Genomic DNA, 27,981 nt, shown 5'->3' with positions numbered 1-27,981 from the left:
ACTTTGGGCAGGTACCTGGAGTCCCATTTGCTGGCAACAAGTCATAAACAGCTTGTCCACCGGAAAAATCTTGTAGTGAGACATTGTCAGGCCAGAGAGCTGGACGTCAGAAGGCCACTCTGGCTCCTGACCCACCCTCGGACTCCTCCCTTTAGAGGCAATGGGGCTCCAGGAAGACTGAAGGGGAAACATGCAGACAACCTCACTGGAGACTGAATTCATGCCTGCCAGGAGGTGGAAGGGAATAAAAGGGGAATTTACAAACCTATTAGGGAAAAAGGAGCATTAAAGAGAAAAGAGAAAAAGTTATAAATGAAAAGGGGTGGGAAATTAATGGGGACTAAAATAGATTAAAATTTTGCGTGCTTCACAGGGTATATAACACTTCACATGCAATTAGGAATAAAATCACAACTCCTCAAACCCATGTTCCCTGGAGGCAAAGGAGGGAAGTGATAGATGTAGGAGTGGGAAGAAAACCCCAGATGGCCATTGTCACAGGCTTGGGGCAGGTGGTGGGTGCACAGCAGCTGAGACCTCTTTGCTTTACCTGTGTCCTCCGTGGACCTACATTTACAATGAGAACAAGGCACAGGAGTGAGGACGGGGAAGGGAACAAAGCCAAGCAGCCCTTTCCTGTCTTGTCCTGTGCAATGGGAAAGGTTGAGCCATTTCAGAGGGGGTATGATTTCTCCTGTAAACAAACAGAGGCACACTTGCTAATAATGGTGACAACTAACCTATGTTCAGAATTTTCAGTTTGCAAATCACTTTCTTAAATATAACCCTGTGGGGCAAGATCCTTTGAGACAGGTAGGAGGAGTAAGTGTTTTAAAAGTTATATCTCCCGGGCTTCCCTGGTGGCGCAGTGGTTGAGAGTCCGCCTGCCGATGCAGGGGACGCAGGTTCGTGTCCCGGTCCGGAAAGATCCCACATGCTGCGGAGCGGCTGGGCCCGTGCACCATAGCCGCTGAGCCAGTGTGTCTGGAGCCTGTGCTCTGCAACGGGAGAGGCCACAACAGTGAGAGGCCTGCGTACCAAAAAAAAAAAAAAAAAAAAAAAAAAAAATTATATCTCCCTTATTCTACAGATGAAGCAAATGTGCTCAGAAAACCCAGCTAAGTGGCCCAAGGTTGCACAAAAATCAAGCAGCAGAGCCTGATATTTCAAACCCAGGTCTTGTCAACCAAAATAATAATAATAATAATAATAATAATAATGCAGGAGGCTGTAAATAAGAAAAGAGTTTATTTGGGAGTCTTAAGAATTGCAGTTCGGGAGACTCAGATTCGGGTAACCCTGAAAGAATGAAGAGAAAGAGTCAGGGGCTTATAAAGACAAAATGTCAGGAAGTTTGTGGAAAGTTGCCTGGTGAGAATTGTGGTTGACTCTGATGCAAGTAGGAAAATATCTGTCCTTAAGGAAGTGCGAGTTGTTTTAGGATAGTGGTCAGATAAGTATATAGACTGTCACAAGTTATTTTAGGGTAAGAGTCCCATAAGTATCTTGAGTTTCTGGCAGGTGTTCTGGATGACATTATGCACTGCTGAGACGTGCAGTGCATAAGTCACACTTCATTAATGACCTCTCAGCTCCATTTTAGAGAGTTCTCTTAGCAATATCGACTCCATTATGATTTTCTTTTCACAGCCTTAAAATTCTAATCTAGGCTCACTATTTTCCTGGGGTGAAAAGAGGGTAGAAGGTGGGGAGAAGTTTGGTCTTAGGGACAGAGTATATGGAACAGTACAATCACCCCCCTGAGGTCTCCCTGCCCCCAGATGTTTTCTGCCCAGCGTTTACAACCCCACAATGAGACCTTCTCCATTTGTGCACAGTGGTTCTCAAGGGGGGTGCTCCAGACAGTTTGTGTGGGACAGTTCTATGGTGCTCAGGATTGCAAGATGTTTGCATCAGTGCCTCCCACTCAATACAAAATGGCATCACCAGCCTGGGTCATCATGACAACAAAAATGTCCCAGTCATTTCCTGCTTCCTGGGAGCTGGTACCACCCCTGATTGAACATTTTGTCTCCTAAGAGGGAGGGGTAGCACGTTGACCTTGTGTTAGAGGCTGAACTCTGTAGATTTGGAGAATGGTGTCTCCCCACGCCTTGCACTGAGGGAAAATAAACCACAGAATTGAAACGTGGCAATGCACAGCCCACTGGTGGGGTTCACCAACAGTGAGCAGAGGGAATGGTGGAGCAGCTCTCCCTGGGCTCATGGATTCCATTGTCTGAAACAGAGTCCAGGCCTCCATTTCTTTTACCTCTAGAGAGATTTAGGGGCATTGTGAAAATCATTTATATCTTCTAGTAAATGTAGCTACATGTGGACGTCCTTGGTTATTGATTTATGGATAGGAAGACTATAGTTCCTGGTTTACCTAGGGATGGTCCTTGTTTACCTAGGGATGGTCCCAGTTTATTCCTGTTTTCTTGACATCAAGAAAATAACATCAGTATCAATATCAGTATCAATAACTCCCTCTTTCCCTCTGAGATATGTCCTGGTTTGGATAATAAAATATATGTTCCTCCTAATATGGAGAACTCAGGGTAATTCCCTACATGCTGTGTGTCTCAGAAGCTGAGAGATGAGTAGCCTCTATACAACCTAGAAGGCCCTCCTTTGAATTACAGTGCGTGTTTGGCCATTGTTATGGGCTGAATTATGTGCTCCCCAAATTCGTATATTGAAGCCCTAACGCTCTGTACTTCAGAATGTGACTGTATTTGGAGATAGAGTCTTTAAAGAGGTAAGTTAAAACGAGGTCTTAGGGTGGGCCCTAATCCAACATGACTGGTGACCTTAAAAGAAGAGGTGATTAGGAAACAGGCACACACAGAGGGAAGACCAAGTGAAGAAACAGAGAGAAGACAGCTGTCTACAAGCCAAGGAGAGAGTCCTTAGAAGAAACCAACCCTGCCAACAACACCTTGATCTCAGACTTCCAGCCTCCAGAACTGTGAGAAAATTAATTTCTGTTTAGGCCACCCGCTCTGTGGAAGTTTGTTATGGCAGCCCTAGCAAGCTGTTAGGGTCGCCCTCTGGGATATATAAACCAGTACTGACCACCAGCAAATAAAAAACATTGTTCCTGGGGTGATGGGACCTTGGAACTGATTTACACAACAGCTTCACTTGGTCTGTAGAACTAAGAGCCTGAGTAAGAAAAATCACTCCTTAAGGGTCAGATCTAGAGAGAGGGACCTAGTCAGACTGAGATAGCCATGAGGAGTTAGTGGTCCAGACTCTGGGAATTGTGGACCTTTACAAAGCCCTGGAAACAAGGCTTGAGGCCCAGCCACAGCTCTTCCCCTTAGCAACCAACCTGTCCTTCCAGTGGGGCTCCATGAGTTTCCTGACCTCATGAGCTGCTCTTGTTGGTTGTGTTTGCCACTGAGAAACATGACTTTAGGGGCATCTTCTAGCATTTGGGGTTCCATGGTGACCACCATAAAGCATACACACCAGCCAGTAGGAGGGGAAAATGACTTTGTCTTGTACCTTTACCTCTCTGGAGGCTGGGTTACAGGCATGAGTAACATCCCCTGTGTGACTCAAGGGGCCAGTAGTCTGCAATCCAGTGACATCCATTCATTAAGGGCTGGTTTTGGAACTAACCGTATGTACATGTATTCATATCATGGCTCAGCCAGTGCCAGTTTTACTATCTTAGGCAAAATTACAGAATCCTTCTAAGTCTATGATTTGGGAATATAATATCTGCCAATTAGTGTTTTATAAGAATTAGGTAGGATGATATTTGTGAATTTTTCAGTATTCTCTCCACCTAAAGAAGCATAGCTAATTCCAGTAGTAATATTTCTGGATCAGGCTCAGCTTCAGTGGAGCCAGCTGCCTTTCTGGCCCAAGGAGGTAGACATTATTAAAAGACGCTTTTTAGTGGAGGTGCTGTGACTCACAAGACCATCCTCAAGGTCCTGTACCAGCGGCTGGTGGTCTCTGTTCCCCACAGCCCATATTTCCTCCTGGTTCTCAGCCCTTTCTGCGTGGAGACCTGTGGTTTCCTTTCTTGGAGCACCTACACCCTGAACATCACATTTGAGTTCCTCTTAAGTTCCATGGGTTTCAGTTTTACCTTCCATTCCCACTCTGGGGATGGAAACAGGGCAGTATTTCAGAACAGGACATGGAGATGCTGATTCAGCAACTGGAGTAAGACTCCAGATGGACCTCGGGCCCCCGCACTCCAAGTGTACTGGCTTTGCAGGAGCAGTGCCGAGAGCCTCCACAGGTCTCCCTTCACAGAGAGTGTCAGTAGCTCTCAGATCTTAGGGGACCAAGGTCCAATCAATCACCATCAGAGGTCACAATCTACTCCCTCTACTCCCTCACTTGGATCAACTTTATAAAACTCAGGCCTTCAGGAAGCTAAACTTGTCCCTGAAACTGGATTAGAGAAGGTGACAGTGTTAAGATGGCTTTTCAGAAATTCCTAGGTGCCCAAACACACAATGTCTATCTGCACAACACACCCACCATCATCCAATAGGTATTCATTGCAGAACAAAAAAATCATTTCTAATATCCTTTATATAATTGTCACTTGGTCTGTAGGACCAAGTATTTGTAGTTGTACCCTCTGGTATAGATTTCTGATTACCAACCTCCCCCCAGCGAAATGTGGATTCCTTTTTAGAGAACTTTAAATATTGTCTATATCTACCCAGAGGGTATAGGTTAAAAGGAACACACACTCGACAGGCTGTCCCTAACTGAGGTATTTGAAAGCAAATTATGGACAGTATAGCCACATCTTTATGCATATTTTTCATATAGGATATTTTTATAAGATATATATATCATTTATATGTTACTTATGATACATATTATATAGAATATATATATTAAAATGGTACAAATGCACTTATTTACAAAACAGAAGTAGAGTCACAGATGTAGAAAACAAACTTATGGTTATTGGGTGTACGGGCAGGGGGGAGATATACTGGGAGACTGGGATTGACATAGGCACTCTACTATATATAAAATAGATAACTAATAAGGACCAACTGTATAGCACAGGGAATTTTACTCAATACTCTATAATGGCCTATATGGGAAAAGAATCTAAAAAAGAGTGGATACATGTATATGTATAACTGATTGACTTTGATGTACACCTGAAACCAACACAACATTGTAAATCAACTATACTATAATAAAAATGTTTTAAAAGATATATATATGTATATATATAAAGTAGAAAAATTATATATATAAAAGAAGAAAATATTATTTTGTATATGTATTGTGTATTTGTACACACATGTATATATGTGTGTATATATATATATGTATGTATATGCAAAAGAGCAATTGATAAATCAAGAGATATGAACATTTTTGAAGTTCTTGATACACACTATTGATGTTCACACTCTGACTTTAAAGAAAGGTCATATCATGATACAAGTGCCACAACATTGTACAGAGTAGATATTTCACTGGATAGGAATGTGCATTGTCATTTAAAGAAATGTGTGTTAATTTATAAATAAAAATAATATCAATTTAATTTCCACGTCTTTAAAAAAAACTAATGGTGAGGTTGAACATTTTTTGTGTTAATTCATTAGCAGCCTTTAGTCTTCTTGTGAATTGTTGGTTTCTATATTATTATCTTTTAGGGTTCTGTTGGTTTCTTTTTTATCAATAGGCATACACTTTTAAATACAATTACTAGATCTTTGTCTGATGCCATTTTCTGCAGATGAGAAATGTGTCTAAAGTTACATAGCTAGTGGCTTAGATCAAATTCAAACTGAGGTCTCTCTGACTTCAGAACTTATTCTCTTCCAATCATACCGTACTTCTTTCCAGTGTGCTAGGGAAATGGTGAATTAGACAATGTCTGTGTGGGGCCTGAGGCAACTCAGAGCCAGGACCTACATAAATGTGGAGCTTAATTACTGCCGTGCAGGTCTTGGAAATGTCTCACAAATAATTTCTTATTTAACCTCAAAAATACTCCTATTAAACAAGAATCAAGTATAATTATGATATTGACATTTTACAGATGAAGCTGCTAGGGTAAAGTGATATCCATGTGCATTAGGTCAAGTGGAGGTCAAATCCAGTCTTAGACTCAATACTATTATTTTATGATAATACATAATACTCCATTTATCTGTCACCATGAGAAGGAAGAAGCAGGTCACTTCAGTTAATTTTCAGCTAAATAAAAATTACTCCTTTAAATACCAATTTAAAAAAATCTTTTATAAAAATTTCACTGAAAAATATGACTGATTCATTGCACACATTTATTTTTTCTTCCTCTTGAGAAGCCATTAAAATGATAGTAAATAAAATGTCTTAAGGGTATAAAACATAACAATGAAGAGAACATCACAGATGAGGAATTTAAATAAACTCCTGAGAGAGAGAGAGAGAGATTGGAATTGAGAGAGAGAGGGACTGAGAGAGTAGGTAGGGAATTTTAACTGTTGAGACAGGACATAAGAGATCTCAACTGAGCAATGCTACTTAGAGTGTGGTCTGTGCACCAGCTGCAATAGCAACGCTCCCAGGATTTGTTAGGAATTCATGGGCCCTATGCCAGAGCTGCTGATTCTGACTCCATGGGTGGGCTGGGAATATGTATTGAATAGGCTCAGGTCATTCTTACATATGGTTGAGTTTAAGAAGCATGAGTCTAGAGAACCCCTGTGTGATACGTATGAGGAAGATGTTCTTTGCCTTCCTAATCCCAGAGAGGCTTGACATTTCCAAGTACCAGATGTGAGGGAGTTAGAGGTAAACAACCTCCCTCTTATTATTTGCAAAGCCCAGGGCAACAGGACAAATGGAGTCTCCGAGCCCCTAGCTGGCACCCATGCTCTCCTCCCCTCTCTGTTCTGTACCACCCAGGGCCTCCTGGGCACCTGCATAGTCAGCCCAGTTGGCACATCGTAGCTCCATCCATACTCCCACAGATGCCCCCCTGTGACTACTGTTCAAGGCCTAGGGGAGAGGCCTACATGGCATGTGGAGAGGACTTGGGGCTTGATTGGGCAGAGAATTCTGGGGTCCCAGTCACTCAGAGCATATCTTAGTCTAGAAAGGAATCTGTGAGCATTGGATAGTTCCTCCCTTGGTCTCTCAAACTTCTTGCCCAGTGAGGAGGGTAGGGGCCAGAGGAAGGACAGTACAGGAGCTTCTAGAGCACAGGGACCAGGACAGGGGCTCCAGGCATGTAGCTGGAAGAGTGAACAGGAAGGTAACATGGGCTTATAAATAGAGAATTAATTGAAAGCACATATATGGAACACTTGGCATTCCTTAACCCCTCTATTTTCCCTGACTTCCAGACTATTCTTCTCTAAATTGAGAAATTGGATATCCTTTAGAGAAAAGACCTCTGTATTTTTTTTTCCCCCTAGGGAATCTTCCTAAAAAATGTCACACACTTCTAGTCTAATCATCCTGGGCCATAACCTGAGAGATGAATGTCCCACCTAGAGGCACCAAGCCCCAGCCAGCTCTTGGTTGTCACATTTAAGATATTGACACAACTAAGGATCAATAGACAGCAGAAGATTGCCAGCATCATGAAAGAGAAGATGGAGATAAGGTAGAATAATGTAACCTCATAAAAAAACATAAATAAGAAAACATAAGAGTACAAAATGAAACTCTAATTAGAATCCTCTGCGTGAATAAGAATAGTTAGCATCCATAAAGCAAGATATTATATTATAAGAATGGAAAATTCAAGGCAGGAAAGATCTATTTGACATCAGAACTCTGGTTACCAAAGTGGCATCACAGTTGCCCGTATAATAACCATTCATCTCATTTCCTCTTTTCTGACAGAATTCTGATTGTGTTCACTTTTCTCCAAATGCCTTGTGTTCTGGGGGGACTTGGTCCCTCCCTGGCAGCAAGAATGGATCTTGATTAAGATAATAGTGGTAATTCTGTTCTGTCTCATAATCTGCTTAAGAATGGGTATGTGATATAATATCCACCAATGAGGTTTGAAGAAAAGTCTGTAGTACTGTTTCTGGGAAAGTTTTTGTTTTGTTTGTAAAAAAGGACACAATACAGAGGTTCCTTTTCTTTCTTCAGATCTAGTTGTGTGAGGACATGATGCTTGGAGTTGCTACAGGTATCTTGCTGCTAAAAGTCTATAAGTCAGTCCAATGACAAGGGTGACACAATGAAGCTGCCAGAGCCCCTATGTCATTAAGCAGCTGAGTTTATTAATCTCTTGTGCTACCAACCTCCAGACTTTTTCCTATGGGAGATAATCTATTCCCTTTTTGTTTAAACCATTTTGAACTGAGCCCTCACTTACTGGTAGGCGAAAAACATCTTAACTGAGATATTAAAATAAAAATATTCAATAGAACAATTAGAATATAATCCCAAGAAAGTCCCTAAAAATGAAAAAATAGACAGAGGTGGAATATATGAGTTAAAAGATCAGACTTAGAAGATCATCCCAGGAAGCGATTCCAGAAAGAGCAGAGAAAATGGAGAAGGGGGAAATTATCAAAGAAATAGTATAATGGAATTTCCCAGAGTGAGGGCTATACATCTCCATTTGGTAAGCCTTCCCTATTATCAATTTGAATGAATTAAAATGATCAAACATTGACACATTATTGCAGAATTTCAGATCACCAAGGATAAAAGTCATTTTCAGAGAGGAAAAAATAGTTCATAAAAAGACCATGTATCTTATCAGCAATCCTGGATGTTAGAAGTCGGTGGGACAATTCCCTTAAAATACCAATGAAAAAATATTTTCATGAGGAATTCTACACTCAACCAAACTGACTGTCATATGAAGGTAGAATAAATATATTTTCAAACACACACTGAAAAAGAAGGTACGTGGAAATTGTATTATTTTTTGACAAATACCCATTTCTCCTCCCTCTCTGTTATAGAGGAATATACTTCCCTATCCCTCTGAGGGTTGGCTGTGGGACTTTCTTCATCCAGGGACTGCATGTACATGGGACATATACCATATTGATCAGAGGTTTTAAGTGTGCTCGTGAGGTTAACTTAGGCCTCATATTCTGTGCTCTCTCATAAAAAGAGCAAGCCTCAGGCAGTGCTGATTTTTCAATCTGGGTCCCAGCACAGGACCAAAACTTGAACCTGACCCACAACCTGGAACCAAGGCAAATGGCTTTGAGTTGTTTCAGTGGAAAAGGAAATCTAGATATGATGGACAGTTTGCATGAAAGAGTAGCACACCCCCAAAAGAAAGACCATAAGTAATATTGTATCCCTTCTATCCTGATCCAAACCCTTGTATCCTTTCTCATACATCTTCCCCCAGGTTTCTGATTATATAATTGACAATTCATTATATAATCATTCATTATATATAATGAATTATATATATTGAATTCATTATGTATAATGAATTCACAATTCATTATATAATCTTGCAATTCATTTTCTGAGTTATCTCCTAACATTCATACTTTGAAATGACTCCTTGGGGACCTGATGGAATTGAGTCTAGATATAGCCTCAAAGTAATGAGTGGATGAAAGGATAGGAGTTGAGGAGGATCAGCATTTTCCTGTGATTCAAAAGATACCATCACATGTTCTTCAGGGAGGGGAAGACTCATCTCAGATAGGGGAGAAAAGTATGCATCTAATAATAAACAAATCCTGGCAGAATATGAAGGTTCAGGGTCCTTAGTTTCATTTGAATTTACTGATATATCCTCATTCGAAATTTTGGTGTTTGAATTCTTCCCAATTATCTTGCTGAATTTAACATAAGAGATTATTCAAGCTTATAAATTCTATTTGTATTATAATTCAGTCATCCACAAGATTAAACTTTGGGTTGGTATTCAGATATCTCAATCTGAAACTAGAAGAGCTGAGTTACTTTTACTCTCTTACATAAAACAGACAAAGGAGTTTTGCTGTCACTAACCTGGACTTTGACCTGGAAATTTATAGCTCTGAACTCCTCATCTTCTTTCTCAATGTTCTACAGTATACTTAAGTACATCCAACCAACCTGATAGTCTATATAACCATTACTTCTACTAAAATGTTTTGTGGAGTAAGTTATTTGGTCAATCAAAACTGGGTCTTCTGTAGGCACTTGGCTCCAGGTAACCACAGTGATGTCTTAAATAACTGTTTTGCTACTACATGCCATGGACTACCAGTATCCCATTTGCCACTAGTAGAAATAGGACCATTAATGCCTTTAAGTATAACCAAATCAGAGATTCCCATCCTTTAGATTCTGTTCATCTGGATCCACATCGGGAGCAAATAACTATATCAGTCAAGGTTTAGTTAGGGAAGCAGAATGATTCTGAGTGTAACAGGATATGGCATTTATCGTAGAAATTATACCTTACACAGTTGTGAAAGAAGTTTAAGTGGAGATGTGAAATGGGAAGTTAGAAGATCAGATAAAGGGGAACTGGTATGGGTGGAGAAGTCAGGACTTGCAAGGGAATCTAAGAAACCAAGCCAAAGTGGGACCATGTAGGGGGAAACTTTGAGGGGGCTGATTGGGAAGCTATTGCTTCTGAACCTACCTCTGTGTGTCTGTTGCTAGGCAACCGGAGAGAGCCTGGGATGTTGTTGTTCACCAGAACCAACAGTCAGAAGACTTGGACATGGAGGGAAGAAGAGTAAAGATAAGCTGGAATTTGCCAGGCACCTCTGTTTCTATTTGTCAACATAACAAACTGCAAAGAACTTCAAAGAGGAATGACTTCCTTTTCAGCTCCCAAGTTTCATGCAAATTCTTCTCTTAGTAACTCTAGTCCAGAATCATGCAGAAGGGGCTTTGGGAAATATAGTTCCAGGTTTAACCAAGCTGACAATAGAACAATCTAGCACATACATCTTGGACATTACTTATTTTCTCACTCCCTCAATTATTTCTAAAACAAATAAAGGTGATTATCAAACCCACTGGTGCATATCTTAATAGTGAATTTTTATGTGCTAAATAAAAACTAGATCACTCTCAGATGAATATTAAAATTAAATGATATACACACATCTTACTGTCTACACAGAAGAATTTTAAACTTAATTACCTCAAGATACACATATGCCAAAAAGACAGTTGAAGATATAGATATATATGTAAGTATCAATATATATACATATATATGAATGGGATGGTAGATTATATGTAACTTTACTTCTTGCTGTTTTTTCAATTATTTGAATGTGTATTATTTTATAATCAGAAGTTTCATAACTTAAAAGCAAATTAATAAATCATTTCTGTTGTCTATATTCAGGACTAAATGCTAAATGGCACATATGAATATAATAAATATTAAATTTAATCTATCAAAACCTACGATCTGGAACTTCTAGCATTCTAGGCACTACCAGCTGTATTCTCAGTTTTGAATTCTATGAGTGGGCCAATGACCATTTTTTCTGTACTTCTTTCTCTTCTCTTACCATCACTTTTCATGACATTGCAAAGAAAAAGGCTTATTTATTTTCAAAGTTGCAACCCCTCCCATCCGCTCTCCATATTCCGCTTTACATAAGTGAAAACATTAACCTTCTCATTTAATAAAAATCATGGCTCCGAGGCTTTGGTGCTGGACAGAGTCACGGACTGCCTTAGGAAGAGGCAAGTTGGGATTGGCTGCCCCTGGCTAGGTCTGTGCACTCAAAATCTCCACACATCAGAGCACAGTGCCTGGCCTCATGAAATGTTATTTGAATTTGGCTACTGGGAAAGAAGGGTAAAAATCTAACAACTGTATCTTAGTTTCATCTTTGGGTTGGAGTGTGGGGATATGGGTTTCCATGCCCCTCAGGGAACAAAGGAGCTGGGTTGGCATTTAATTTCATCTTAGGAATCATCCACTATGACCATCCAGGGGCCTGTGCCTGCCAGTCTCATCCCTCTGACTATATTTAGTCCATTATGAATATGGAAAAACATTGAAAATGATTCACATCGACATCCCTCTGTCTAGCTTAATAACATCAAAGTCATTAACAACGAATGTAAGCTCACCCTGACAGTGTGATTTGGAAACCTCAGCCCTCCCCAGCATCCTCCTCTGGCTGTCTTGCAGACTGGACACAGGAAACCAGTGTGCATGCCCTGCCACTCCCCAATCACCTCCCTGTTCCTAAGAGGAAAAAGAAAAGTACAAAGGCCCTGGAAAGAAAAGGTTTCTGTTGGTTCTATGACTGTTGAAATGTGGAGCCAGCTGGAGTTAGGCCCTCATCACAGGAAAGAGGTGAGGGTGAAATGGGGGTTAGTTGAGAGACCTCCTCTCTCTGTGCCTCTCAACTGAGCAGCTGATGCTCTACAATCTCAACTGTCACTCTTCTACTGGGCCACCTTAATAGCTTCATTATGATGATTTCTACTCAGGTTTTTCCAGCAGAGGACTTTTCCACATATTACCTCACATGTTACTCCACTAAGAGGTGAGTCATCTGTCCTTTGCCTTTAGAGCATTTATCAGAGTTTATTTATTTAAATAAGTGTCTGTTTTCTGCAGAGTCTGCAAGCTCTGAAAGGGCAGGGTTTGTTTTGCCCACCATTATTTAGGCCTGGGGCAGTGATTAGTGTATAGCTGTGTTAAAGAAATAGTAGTTAAATAAATGAATAAAAGGAGGGGAGGAGGAAGGAAGCGGGGGAGAGGAGATAGAGGGCAAGTGAGGGGAGGAAGGGAGAGGGAGAAAGAGAGAAGCTGAGAGAGAAAACAGAATCAAATATTGACTTTATTTTATAGTAGGAGAAATAGAGATATTGAGAGGGTAAGCCATTTGATTCAGGTTTCTTGGCTAAACAATGGAAAAGTCTATATGAGTTACTGCATTTTCATGTTCTGGCTTTGGGGTTCCCACCCCACCCCCACTCCAAAACCACTTGTTCCCCTAAAATTAACATTAATCGTATTGTGGGCTCACCTGTACATGCCCATCTGTGCTTTTCCTCTCTCTGGTCTGTGACAGGCCATGGTAGGCAAGTAAACCCTGGATAACTGTGTGGTCAAGGTAGAGTACCACACATGGACAGAGGGACCTGAAAGCCCCTCTCTTACTCTGTTTCTGGTGTGGACTGATGGTGATGAGCAGTTTCTCTAACTATTCTACAGTTATCTTCACCACCAAACGTCCAGACTAATTCTTACAACCCAAGGCTAAAATCAGTCTCCTCTCTTCAGTTGCATTGCTGGGAATATGACACAGAGAAACCCATAGCTCAACTTCATCCATTTGTGTTTATTTTCCTCTTTTTTCACGTGTTTCTTCCTGCATCACATCCAACATTTGTGCACTCCAGGAAGAGTCTGCTCCCCAGCCCACCTTGGCAGGGACTGAGTGGGATCCCACCTGCCCCAGCATCAGGGTATCTTCCTAAACCAAGAGAAACGGCTCATGGAGAAGTGAGATCAATTAGGCCAAGGGTTACTTGCAGACTTTTGAGAGTATAGGCACAGGATTCCCTCCTACAACCAAAGAAAGATTTGGAGGAAGACTCGTGCAATTTCCTTCTTCTCTGCTCCCAGTGAGGACCTGCGAAGTTCCTCCCAACTGTTTGATGCTGAGGGAAAAGGAACTTGTAGGTACCTTCCTTCTACTTCATAAAGGGAGAGTGAAGAAAGAATTCACTTTGTAAACATAACTAATAGGTGTTCTGTTCAAAGTTACATTGACCAGATGGATTATTAAACAAATGTGTGTGAATGCTTAGATAAAGGTATGGATTTTCTTTAGGAACCAGCATGGGATCAGCAAGACAAGTCATGTCAAACCCTTCTTTTGGAAAACTATATTGGAATATCAGGCACATGCCATAGATAGGATGTACATTTTTCTATCACTTACATTGTGATAGGAAGCTTGAATGGAACAGCTAATATGATGAATTATGGAAATAAGATTGGAAATCATCTCAACAAGTTCTAAGGTTCTTTAGTATCAATAATATTTACCAAATAGTTTTTTCTTTTTGTTTTTTCCCTATGCCTGCCTGGTTCTCTACCAAATTTTTCAATGTTTCTCTTAAAAATTCAACTTTGTTGTTGCCAAGGTATAATATAGACACAGTGAATGTTCTCTCTCTCTCTCTCTTTTTTTTTTTTTTTTTTGCAGTACGCTGGCCTCTCACTGTTGTGGCCTCTCTCGTTGCAGAGCATAGGCTCCAGACACGCAGGCTCAGTGGCCATGGCTCACAGGCCTAGCCGCTCCGCGGCATGTGGGATCTTCCCAGACCGGGGCACAAACCCTTGTCCCCTGCATTGGCAGGCGGACTCTCAACCACTGCGCCACCAGGGAAGCCCTGAATGTTCTCATTTTAAGTGTATGGTTTGATGAGTTTGGACAATTGTATACACCAGGTGACTGCCACCACAATCAGGGTACAGAACGTCAATGCTTTTTTGATATTATGATATAGGGTACTAACTTCACCCTCTACCATCTGCCAATGCCTTCCACCAAGGTCCAGAGAAAGAAAGTAGTAAACCAAATACTTGAGATGGAAAATATTTTTTTAATTTTTTAACTTTTATTTTTAATCGTGGTAAAATACACATAACATAAAATTTACCATCTTCACCATATTTAAGTGTACAGTTTAGTTGTGTTAAGTATATTCACATTGTTGTGCAACCAATCTCCAGAATTTTTCCAGAGATGAAAAATATTTTGAATAACTTTTAGTTAAGTTACCATATAGAGCTGTTTAGGCATTTCCTAAACTCCCAATAGCCAAGCCATACAGGAAGCACTTTGTGTAGTGATTAAGTGTATGAACTCTGGAATCACATTGCCCAGGTGCAAGTCCCAGCCCCACCACTTAACATATTATATCATCTCTAAGACACTGCCTGTTGTAAGATACACCATTATTATCTTAAACACTAAGAAGGAAAACAATGACTAATTAAAGTAGGAAACAGTGCCTTAATAATGGTCCTACATGACACATGCATCAGTTCCCCCAGTCTCTAGCTGCCTTGAAATTCCTTTCTTCCTTTTCAGGGAGTTTGGCCGTTTACTACAGTGTCTTTCTTAGCACATGATAGGCAATCTTTTTGCACATATATCAGGAATAAAAATGAACAGCATGAGCTATTTATGGGCACCGTCCATTTACCAACTTCCATAAAGGACTTGGTAATTGTTTTGTTAGAAAATATGAAATTGCTGTTATTCCTCAAGCAATAAATACTTGCTTCTCAAATATAAAATTTATGAGCTGCTGCTTTATTTCTGTCTTTTGTGTATACAATAATTTTTACTTCTAATTCCAAGTCATAGAATACACTTTTGATGATATTTTAAACAGCAGTTAAGCTCAATCCATATAAACTCAGTTGAAGCAACATGAACATGTATGTCCAAGGCCACACAGATGCACAGAATTGCAGTTATATTAAATTGCTGCCTGGTTGCCAGTAATTGTGAGATACCATTGATTGTGAGAGGCACCCCGATTTCAGAGATATTAAACATGAAAAAAATATGCATTTATAATCTATGAAATACAGTCCAGGCTGTGTCCTTGGGCAGGATATTTAACTTCCTTGTACCTCAGGTTCTTAATCTATAAAATGTGGTTAGTAGGGCTTCCCTGGTGGCGCAGTGGTTGGGAGTCCGCCTGCCGATGCAGGGAACACGGGTTTGTGCCCCGGTCTGGGAAGATCCCACATGCCGCGGAGCGGCTGGGCCCGTGAGCCATGGCCGCTGAGCGTGCGCGTCCGGAGCCTGTGCTCCACAATGGGAAAGGCCACAACAGTGAGAGGCCCGCGTACCACAAAAAAAAAAAAAAAAAAAATGCTCCAAAGCGCTTCCCTGGTGGTGCAGTTGTTGAGAGTCTGCCTGCCGATGCAGGGGACACGGGTTCGTGCCCCGGTCCGGGAAGATCCCACATGCCGCGGATCGGCTAGGCCCGTGAGCCATGGCCGCTGAGCCTGCGCTTCAGGAGCCTGTGCTCTGCAACAGGAGAAGCCACAGCACTGAGAGGCCCGCGTATCACACACACACACACAAAAAATGTGGTTAGTAATAGTACATGTTTCATAGGGTATGCATGAAAATTGAAATATTTAACACAGTAAGTGTTGTATAATAGGTGTCCAGTAAACATTAACCCTGTTACTATTAATATAGCATCTTAGTTGTATCCAAGTATATCAGATATCTATTGCTGCCCAACAAATTACCCCAAACTTAGTGGCTTAAAACAGTAAACATTTATTATTTCACAGCTTCTGTGAGTCAGAAATTTTGAGTGGCTTACCTGGGTGGTTCTGGTCCAGAATACCTCATGTGGTTGCAGTTAGGATGTCAGCAGGGGCTACAGTCATCTGCAGAGTTGACTGAGGTTGGAAAATCCACTTCCTAGATGACTGACTCCCATGGTTTTTGGCTGGAGGCCTCAGTCCCTCACCATGTGTGCCCCTCTAACTAAGACTTACTGAATGTCTTCATGACAGGGCATCTGGCTTCCCCCAGAGCAAGTGATCCAGGAAAGAAAGGAGGCAATCACAGTGCCTTTTAGGATCTAGTGTCTGAAACTGTACACCGTCACTTCCACTTTATTTTCACCATTAGAAGCAAGTCACTAAATCCAGTCCACACTCCAGGAGGGTAATTAAGCTCTACCTCATTAAGGGAAGGATGTCAAAGAATTTGTGAACACATTTTAAAACCACTACACTGTGATAACTTTAGGCCAAAATAACTACCATCAGCTTCTCTTTCACCTTCTCACTTGTTGGTTTCCTACCCAGTATCTAATCTCTCAGTTTCCTTACCAACTATATTAGACAATGAGAAACAGATGGCATATTCAAATTAGGATCCTTCGAGAAGGCTTTATTACAAATGCCAGGGTAGCTGTGAGGAAGTGCAGGAAGCTGGGTCAAGCCGCAGCAGTGCAGTTAGCCCCATAGTCTGGAAGGGATGAGGGCAGAGAGTTTACCACAACTGGTGAGGAGAGAGTCACATAGAGCAGGCTGTCTAGAGAGAAGTAGTGATCTTTGGTCAACGGACACAGCCAGCCTGAGGCAACTTGACATAGGGAAACCAGGGGAATAAGTATGTTGACCTCACTCTCCTCTCACCCTCCAGTCTCCTACTGAGATGCCCAATTAATTGAGGCCAGAGGCATGAAAGCCTGTTGCATTTGGAACTTATAGGTGAGACTGCTGTGGGAGAAAGCAGGGTAGAGAAGGGTGGGAGCTAGACCTGGGTAAGCAAATAGATTGAATTCAACACACCCTGTCTCCTTTCCCCCCTAACATCTCAAACAGAGGACTCAGAAAATCCCATCAGTAAGTCTCACATCATGGGGAGATGTGAGATTAATCACACTCCCCCTGAAACTTAAAATATTAGCTACAGTTGGGTTCTTCATTTAAGTTTGTAAGAGAAAAATAGAGAGAAAGAAAACAATTAAGGAACATAAAAACCTGCTAGAATCTCTGCCTCTGTAGCGTCACGAGGTCTAAGCTGGTATTCATAGCAGGCTTCTTCCACTGCAAGTTTCTTATTCTCCCTACTTTTTGCCACCATCTCAGATGGATAGGGTTCTTTACATTGTAGGGATAATTAAATCTGAATTTCTGAAGGATCTGTATTCTTGATGGTCAAATCTTTTGTTTCCACAGATTTCCATTGACTGGGGTTAGGAGGAAAAGAGTAATAAAAGCCAAACCAGAGAACTCCTTGTGTTCTCAAAATGGTCTTCCTTACTGCTTTTGCAGAACAGTAACCAAATTTCTCTCTGATAGCCGAGATTAACCACCCTACCCAGTACAGTGATCTCCATTCTCTGCTTATTGGTCAGAGGATCCCAAAATGGGCAGAAGGCAGACTTAGCTTCCAATTCATATGAAGGATGACTTGGTTCCCAGGTGGAAACTTTCCTCCACTGGGCTCTAGAACCTCTAAAAACATAACTGAGGATCATAGGAAATGGAAGAAAAAAATCTTCCAGTAGGTTATTAGATATTATAAAGAGAGAAGCTTCTCCCATTTCTGGTTCTTGGCTCCTGAATCCATGCATCCTAACTATGGGAAGGTGGTGTTGGTTTAAGGCAAATCTGACACTTGAAAAATAATCCCCCAATTGTGCAGGATGTTATGTCAGCTGAGACCCTAAGTAAACCTTCAGTAGGCCAGGCCTCTGTTTATCAAGCCAGCTGCCTCTAGAAGTTGGGGCATTTGATAAAACCACTGAATTCTGTGGTTGTAAATTACATCATACTTTTATAAAATATGTCAACTGTTATGAGGCACTATTGTCTGAGATACCATAACGATGGATGAGTTTTTTTTTTTTTTTGATACAACAGGTTCTTATTAGTTATCCATTTTATACATATCAGTGTATATATGTCAATCCCAATCTCCCAATTCATCACACCACCAACCCTACCCGGCCAAATTGCCCCCCTTGGGGTCCTTACGTTTGTTCTCTACATCTGTGTCTCTATTTATGCCCTGCAAACCAGTTCATCTGTACCATTTTTCTAGGTTCCACATATATACGTTAATATACAATATTTGTTTTTCTCTCTCTGACTTACTTCACTCTGTATGACAGTCTCTAGATCCATCCACGTCTCTACAAATGACTCAACTTCATTCCTTTTTATGGCTGAGTAATATTCCATTGTATATATGTACCACATCTTCCTTATCCATTCGTCTATCGATGGGCATTGAGGTTGCTTCCGTGTCCTGGCTATTGTAAATAGTGCTGCAATGAACATTAGGGTGCATGTGTCTTTCTGAATTATGGTTTTCTCTGGGTATATACCCAGTAGTGGGATTGCTGGGTCATATGGTAATTCTATTTCTAGTTTTTTAAGGAACCTCCAAACAGTTCTCCATAGTGGCTGTATCAATTTACATTCCCACCAAGAGTGCAAGAGGGTTCCCTTTTCTCCACACCCTCTCCAGCATTCGCTGTTTTTAGATTTTCTGATGATGCCCATTCTAACTGGTGTGAGGTGATACCTCATTGTGGTTTTGATTTGCATTTCTCTAATAATTAGTGATGTCGAGCAACTTTTCATGTGCTTCTTGATCATCTGTATGTCTTCTTTGGAGAAATGTCTATTTAGGTCTTCTGCCCATTTTTGGATTTGGTTGTTTGTTTTTTAATATTGAGCTTCATGAACTGTTTATGTATTCTGGAGGTTAATCTTTTGTCCATTGATTGGTTTGCAAATATTTTCTCCCATTTTGAGGGTTGTCTTTTCGTCTTGTTTATGGTATCCTTTGCTGTGCAAAAGCTTTGAAGTTTCATTAGGGCCCATTTGTTTAATTTCCATTACTCTAGGAGGTGGATCAAAAACGATCTTGCTGTGATTTATGTCAAAGAGTGTTCTCCCCATGTTTTCCTCTAAGAGTTTTATAGTGTCCGGTCTTACATTTATGTCTCTAATCCATTCTGAGTTTATTTTTGTGTATGGTGTTAGGGAGTGTTCTAATTTCATTCTTTTACATGTAGCTGTCCAGTTTTCCCAGCACCACTTATTGAAAAGACTGTCTTTTCTCCATTGTATATCCTTGTCTCCTTTGTCATAGGTTAGTTGACCATAGGTGCATGGGTTTATCTCTGGGCTTTCTATCTTGTTCCATTGCTCTATATTTCTATTTTTGTGCCAATACCATACTGTCTTGATTACTGTAGCTTTGTAGTTTAGTCTGGAGTCAGGGAGTCTGATTCCTCCAGCTCCATTTTTTTCCATCAAGACTGCTTTGGCTATTCGGGGTCTTTTGTGTCCCCATATACATTTTAAGATTTTTTTGTTCTAGTTCCGTAAAAAATGCCATTGGTAATTTGATAGGAATTGCAGTGAATCTTTAAATTGCTTTGGGTAATATAGTCATTTTCACAATATTGATTCTTCCAATCCAAGAACATGGTATATCTCTCCATCTGTTGGTACCATCTTTAATTTATTTCCTCAGTGTCTTATAGTTTTCTGCATACAGGTCTTTTGTCTCCCTCGGTAGGTTTATTCATAGGTATTTCATTCTTTCTGTTGCAATGGTAAATGGGAGTGTTTCCTTAATTTCTCTTTCAGATTTTTCATCATTAGTATATAGGAATGCAACAGATTTCTGTGCATTAATTTTGTATCCTGCAACATTACCAAATTCATTGATTAGGTCTAGTAGCTTTCTGGTGGCATCTTTAGGATTCTCTATGTATAGTATCATGTCATCTGCAAACAGTGACAGTTTTACTTATTCTTTTCCAATTTGTATTCCTTTTGTTTCTTTTTCTTCTCTGATTGCCGTGGCTAGGACTTCCAAAACTATGTTGAATACTAGTGGTGAGAGTGGACATCCTTTCTTGTTCCTGATCTTAGAGGAAATGCTTTCAGTCTTTCACCATTGAGAATGGTGTTTGCTGTGGGTTTGTCATATATGGCCTTTATCATGTTGAAGTAGGTTCCCTCTATGCCCACTTTCTGGAGAGTTTTTATCATAAATGGGTGTTGAATTTTGTCAAAAGCTTTTTCTGCATCTATTGAGATGATCATATGGTTTTTATTCTTCAATTTATTAACATGGTGTATCACATTGATTGATTTGTGTATATTGAAGAATCCTTGCATCCCTGGGATAAATCCCACTTGATCATGTTGTATGATCCTTTTAATGTATTGTTGGATTCTGTTTGCTAGTATTTTGCTGAGGATTTTTGTATCTATATTCATGAGTGATATTGGTCTGTAATTTTCTTTTTTTGTAGTATCTTTTTCTGGTTTTGGTATCAGGGTGATGGTGGCCTCGTAGAATGAGTTTGGGAGTTTTCCTTCCTCTGCAATTTTTTGGAAGAGTTTGAGAAGAATGGGTGTTAGCTCTTCTCTAAGTGTTTGATAGAATTCATCTGTGAAGCCATCTGGTCCTGGACTTTTGTTTGTTGGAAGATTTTTAATCACAGTTTCCATTTCATTACTTGTGATTGGTCTGTTCCTATTTTCTGTTTCTTCCTGGTTCAGTCTTGGAATGTTATACCTTTCTAAGAATTTGTCCATTTCTTCCAGGTTGTCCATTTTATTGGCATAGAGTTGCTTGTAGTAGTCTCTTAGGATGCTTTGTATTTCTGCCGTGTCTGTTGTAACTCTCCTTTTTCATTTCTACTTTTATGGATTTGAGTTGACTCCCGCTTTTTCTTGATTAGTCTGGCTAATGGTTTATCAATTTTGTTTATCTTCTCAAAGAACCAGCTTTTAGTTTTATTGATCCTTGTTATTGTTTTCTGTGTTTCTATTTCATTTATTTCTGCTCTGATCTTTATGATTTCTTTACTTATGCTAACTTTAGGCTTTGTTTGTTCTTCTTTCTCTAGTTCCTTTAGGTGTAAGGTTAGATTGTTTATTTGAGATTTTTCTTGTATCTTGAGGTAGGTTTGTATAGCTATAAACTTCCCTCTTAGAACTGCTTTTGCCACATCCCATAGGTTTTGGATCGTTGTGTCTTCATTGTCATTTGTCTCTATGTATTTTCTGATTTCCTCTTTGATTTCTTCAGTGATGTCTTGGTTATTTAGTAATGTACTGTTTAGTCTCCATGTGTTTGTGTTTTTTACATTTTTTCCCCTGTAATTGATTTCTAATCTCAAAGCGTTGTGGTCAGACAAGATGCTTGATATGATTTCAACTTTCTTAAATTTAGTGAGGCTTGATTTGTGACACAAGATGTGATCTATCCTGGAAAATGTTCCATGAGCACTTGAGAAGAAAGTGTAATCTGGTGTTTGTGGATGGAATGTCCTATAAATATCAATTAAATCTATCTGGTCTATTGTGTCATTTAAAGCTTATGTTTCCTTATTAATTTATGTTTGGATCATCTCTCCATTGGTGTAACTGAGGTGTTAAAGTCCCCAGTATTATTCTGTTACTGTCAATTTCCTCTTTTAGAGCTGTTAGCAGTTGCCTTATGTATTGAGGTTCTCCTTTGTTGGGTGCATATATATTTATAATTGTTATATCTCCTTCTTGGGTTGATCGCTTGATCATTATGTAGTGTTCTTCCTTGTCTCTTGTAACAGTCTTTATTTTAAAGTCTATTTTATCTGATATGAGTATTGCTACTCCAGCTTTCTTTTGATTTCCATTTGCATGGAATATCTTTTTCCATCCCTTCTCTTTCAGTCTGTATGTGTCCTTAGGTCTGAAGTGGGTCTCTTGTAGACAGCATATAGATGTGTCATATAGATGTTTTTGTATCCATTCAGCGAGTCTGTGTCTTTTGGTTGGAGCATTTAATCCATTCACGTTTAAGGTAACTATCGATATTTATGTTCTTATTACCATTTTCTTAATTGTTTTGGGTTTGTTTCTGTAGGTCCTTTTCTTCTCTTGTGTTTTCCACTTAGAGAAGTTCCTTTAGCATTTGTTGTAGAGCTGGTTTGGTGATGCTCAATTCTCTTAGCTTTTGCCTTCTGTAAAGCTTTTGATTTATCCATTGAATCTGAATGAGATCCTTGCTGTGTAGAGTAATCTTGGTTGTAGTTTCTTCCATTTCATCAATTTAAATATATCATGCCACTCCCTTCTGGCTTGTAGAGTTTCTTCTGAGAAATCAGCTGTTAACCTTATTGGAGTTCCCTTTTATGTTATTTGTCATTTTTCCCTTGCTGCTTTCAATAATTTTTCTTTGCCTTTAATTTTTGTCAATTTGATTACTATGTGTCTCAGTATGTTTTTAATTGGGTTTATCCTGTATGGGACTCTGCACTTCCTGGACTTGGGTGGCTAAATCCTTTCCCATGTTAGGGAAGTTTTCGACTCTAATCTCTTCAAATATTTTCTCGGGTCCTTTCTTTCTCTCTTCTCCTTCTGGGACCCCTATAATGCGAATGTTGTTGTGTTTAATGCTGCCCCAGAAGTCTCTTAGGCTGTCTTAATTTCTTTTCATTCTTTTTTCTTTATTCTGTTCCTCAGCAGTGAATTCCACCATTGTGTCCTCCAGGTCACTTATCCATTCTTCTGCCTCAGTTATTCTGCTATTGATTCCTTCTGGTGTATTTTTCATTTCAGTTATTGTATTGTTCTTCTCAGTTTGTTTGTCTGTAATTCTTCTAGGTGTTTGTTGTTTAATTCTTCTGGGTCTTTGTTAAACATTTCTTGCATGTTCTCGATCTTTCCCTCCATTCTTTTTCCGAGGTCCTGGATCATCTTCACTATCATTATTCTGAATTCTTTTCCTGGAAGGTCGTCTATTTCCACTTCATTTGTTGTTTTTCTGGGGTTTTATCTTGTTTCTTCATCTGGTACATAGCCCTGTGCCTTTTCATCTCGTCTCTCTTTCTGTGAATGTGGTTTTTGTTCCACAAGCTGCAGGACTGTAGTTCTTTTTGCTTCTGCTGTCTGTCCTCCAGTGGATGAGGCTATTTTGGATGAGGTATTTTTAAGTCCACAAATAATGATGCTGACTGAAACACTTCAGGTAGGAAACACTTCAGGTAGGAAAAGCAAATGTTCATTCCTATGAGGACTTTAGAAGAGCAGTATCCAATGTAGCCAACCTGAAACCTGACAGGACCCTATGGGGAATGGTACTGCATAAGGAGTTCTTCTTGGGCCTCTGCTGGTGGTAAATTGTTCACTCAACCATGGTGGCAACCAGACCTACTTTGCTGAGAAAGACCATGGTGTTCAGTCCATGAAGTCTTCCTCCTTGCTTCCATGGCCACTTTGTAACTTATTCCATTGAGTAAGCTCTGGGGTGGCTGGGAAAAGAATCTGATTGACATCTTCAAGATGGGTTATCTTGTCCTTAGCTGTGGATACCCTCTAGTGGGCATTTATCAACATAAATCTCTTGATTCTCTCAGAACTCCATTTAAGTAATCTTTATCATCAATTTTTCCAGTTTTGTCCTTTCCAAATTCCTGATAAGTTGACCAACCTATTAGCCACTGTCCATGAATCAGCATGGATATTTAATTCAGGCTATCTTTTCTTTCACAGGAAGTGTGTAATAGAATATACTGCATATAATTCAACTGTATTGTGAGATTTCCCCTTACTGTTACTTTTCAGGACCACTCCAGACTGGAAATACAGTGCAGCATCTGCAGACTTTTTGCTGCATATTGTGTATATCAGTGTGTAAGCACACCATTGCTTTTTCTTCTTCTGTTAGTTGGTCATAGACAACACCAAATGAAACCAAAGGTGTGGGCTGAGGAAGAGGCAGTTAAACACAGTATGGACAGGAATTGTGGTAACCTGGGCTATCTTTTTGTGCAGTTTACCTTCTTGACCACTGGGGCTGAAATTTTTATATGCCACTTTCCTCTTATAATGTAATGATTCTGTGTATGTCCAATTTTATGGTTTTGTAGATAGCACCCAGTTCATTATAGTAAGTTCAGGCCACATTTTCATTTGTTGACCCATTATCAGGCATTCATTCTCTACCAGTGACAAATCATAAGTTACTTTCAAATGCAGAATAGTTGTTGGCAGAGAAGAGCTTGGTCTTACTCAGGGGCTATGCTGTGGTTCTCCTATTAGGCCTTCCAGATGTTCCATATGTCATCTGTGTCTAGCATAGACTCTTCCAGTACAAATGGTTCTTCTAGGTCACAGAGGCAGCTTGCATCATAGCTTTCATCTATCACAGAGCTCTTTCTTATTCTGGGATTTACTCAGAACTGACAGATTTATGGGTTACTTGGCAAATGGTTCAGAATAGCAGGCCAAATATGTATACATTGTGTTCAAAACCCCAAAAGGCCAATAGGCATTGTGCTTTGGCTTCCTGGTGGTATAAGTGTAACAACTAATCTTTCACTTTATAAGGTATAACCCAACATGCTCTGAACTCTGAGAAACTTCCTCAATGTGGCAGAGCCTTGAACTTTTATAGGGTTTAACTCCTACCCTTTGGCATGCATATGTTTTACTAAGCATCTAGAAGGTTTTTTATTCCATGATTACCAGTTCTAAATAGCATAATGTCATTAGATGACATTGATGCTGAACAATCATGTTGTGATGTTCTGTGAGATATCAGTATAATTATGACAGAGCAAGACAGTTTTTATTGCTCAGGGGAAACACTGTGAAAGTATATTGTTAACACTGCCATGTAAATGCAAACTGCTGCTAATTTTTCTCACTGATTGAAATGGAAAATAAAGCATTTATCATGTCAATAGTTGTGTATCTGATGTCAGGGATGGTGAGTCATTTGCTCTAGTAAATATACCTCATCTAGAGTTGTGGCTGTAATTGTAATAACAATATAATTAAGTTTTCAATAATCTACTGCCATTCTTTATAACCCATCCGGCTTTTGCAGCAGATACACAGGAAATTTTACTGAGAATTTGGAAGGAATTTCCATCTCTGCATCTCTTAAGTTTTTGATGGAGATCCTATTTTCTGCAGTTTCCCTAAAGTTACAGTTTTGATTGTGCTTTACTATCTTGGTGTGTGTAGAGAGAGGTCAATTGCAAAGGCTTTCACTTGTCCCTTCCTAACATAATAGCCTTCCTTCGAAGAAAGTGAAAATGTATGAAATCTGTCTTCTACTTGGTATTTTAATTTTTATTACACATTCTGAACCAGTGAAATAACCCTAGAATGAGTCTGCATAGGGCCACTGTAAGATGAGCTTGGGCCAAGTCTTCTTCTATTATCTGAGCTCCACAGTAATGTGGAGATCTTAAGCCAAGGCTCCATTTATCATCTCATTCCATAGGCCCCTATTTGACAAGTGTACTATGGTGACATTTTAGGTCTCTGGAAATAGGAATTCATTCAGAGCCAGTATCTAATAAACCCTGGAAAGTGATTATTACCCCTTTTCCAGTGTATAATTCACCATGGCAAATGGCCTCAGATCCCTGTGATGAAAGTTTGGTATACATTTCACAATATATAAGTTACATAATGGTATACACATATGGCTGTGCTGCAGGGTCTAAACTCAAAGGAATCTAGCCTTTTCCTCAGTCAAGAGGCTCTAAGTCTGAGAACAGGCTTTCTGGGAACTGGTTAAGTGTGTAGGAATTCCTGTTCTGGCAAGTTAAGTTAGGTTTCTGCACATTGGACCTAAAATATTTACTCTTACATATGTCAAGCAACCTTAGTAGAGAGCTCATCCATACAATATCAAGGGACTTTGTGATTAATTAATCATTACCACACATCAAAACACTCTTCAAATAATTCTAAAATTTTTATGGAAACACAGAAGACCATAAATAACAAAAACAATCTTGAGAAAGAAGAACAAAGATGGAGGCATCATGCTTCCTGATTTCAAACTATACTACAAAGCTACAATAATCAAAACAGTATGGTACTGGCACAGAAATAGACACATAGATTAATGGAACAGAATAGAGAACCCAGAAAAGAAACCATGCTTATATGGTCAACTAATCTACAACAAAGGAAGCAAGAATATACAGTAGGTAAAAGACAGCCTCTTTAATAAATGGTGTTGGGAAAACTGGACAGCTACATGCAAAAGAACCAAATTGGACCACTTTTTCTTACCATATACAAAAAAATAAATCCAAAATCGATCAAAGACTTAAGTGTAAGATCTGAAGCCATAACACCTCTAGAAGAAAACATAGGCAGTACATTCTTTGACATTGGTTTTAGCAATGTATTTTTGGCTATGTGTCCTTAAGAAAGAGAAACAAAAGCAAAAATAAACAAATGGAACTACATCAAACTAAAAAGCTTTTAAACAACAAAGGAAACTATCAGCAAAATGAAAAGACTGCCTACTGAATGGGAGGAAATATTTGCAAACAATATATCTGATAAGGGGTTTATATGCAAAATATACAAAGATATCATATAACTCAACATTAAAAAAAACCTGATTAAAAATGGGCAGAGGACCTGAATAAATGTTTTTTCCAAAGAAGATATATACATGGCCAACAGGCACATGAAAAGAGGCTCAACATCACTAATCATCAAGGAAATGTAAATCAAAACCACAATGAGATATCACTTCACACCTGTCAGAATGGCTATTATCAAAAAGACAACAAATAACAAGCTTAAGCATTGGTAAGGATTTGGAGAAAAGGGTACCCTTGTGCACTTTCTGCAAGAATGTAAATTGGTGCAGCCACTATGGAAAACAATATGGAGGTTTCTAAAAAATAAGAATAGAACTAATGTATAATCTAATAATTCCACTCCTGGGTATTTACCTGAAGAAAACAAAAACATTAATTCAAAAAGATATCTGTACCCCTATGTTCATTGCAGTATTATTTGTAATAGCCAAGATGTGGACTCAACCTGAGTGCCCACCAATAGATGAACAGATAAAGAAGATGTAGTATATACATACAATGGAATACTACTCAGCCATAAAAAAGAATGAAATCTTGCCATTTGTGGCAACATGGAAGAACCTAGAGGGTATTAAGCTTAATGAAATGTCAGACAGAGAAAGACAAATAATGTATGATTTCACCCGTATGTGGAATCCAAAAAGAAAAAGAACACCGAATGACCAAACACAACAAAACTGAAACAGAGTTACAGATACAGAGAACAACAGGCCAGAGGGGAGGGGGGTTCAGGGGAGGAGAGAAATCAGTGGGGGAAATTCAGAGGTACAAACTTTCAGTTACAAAATAAATGAGTCATGGGTATGAAACGTGTAGTGCAAGGCATATAGTCAATAATTATGTAATGTCTTTGGGGACAGATGGTAACTAGATTATGGTGGTGATCATTTTGAAATATAAAGAAATATGGAATCAATATGTTGTGTAACAGGAACTAACATAGTGTTGTAGATCAGTTATACTTAAAAAAACAAACAAAAAAAACCCCAAGTAAACTAATAGAAAAAGAGATTAGATTTGTGGTTACCAGAGGCAGGAGGTGGCGGGGGGAGGGGGAATTAGATGAAGATTGTCAAAAGGTACAAACTTCCAGTTACAAGATAATTTGTACTTGAGATGTAATGTACAACA

This window comes from Mesoplodon mirus, assembly GCF_964341445.2.
Source record: "Mesoplodon mirus genome assembly, chromosome: 3".
Taxonomy (NCBI): domain Eukaryota; kingdom Metazoa; phylum Chordata; class Mammalia; order Artiodactyla; family Ziphiidae; genus Mesoplodon; species Mesoplodon mirus.
This window is presented reverse-complemented; position numbering follows the sequence as displayed.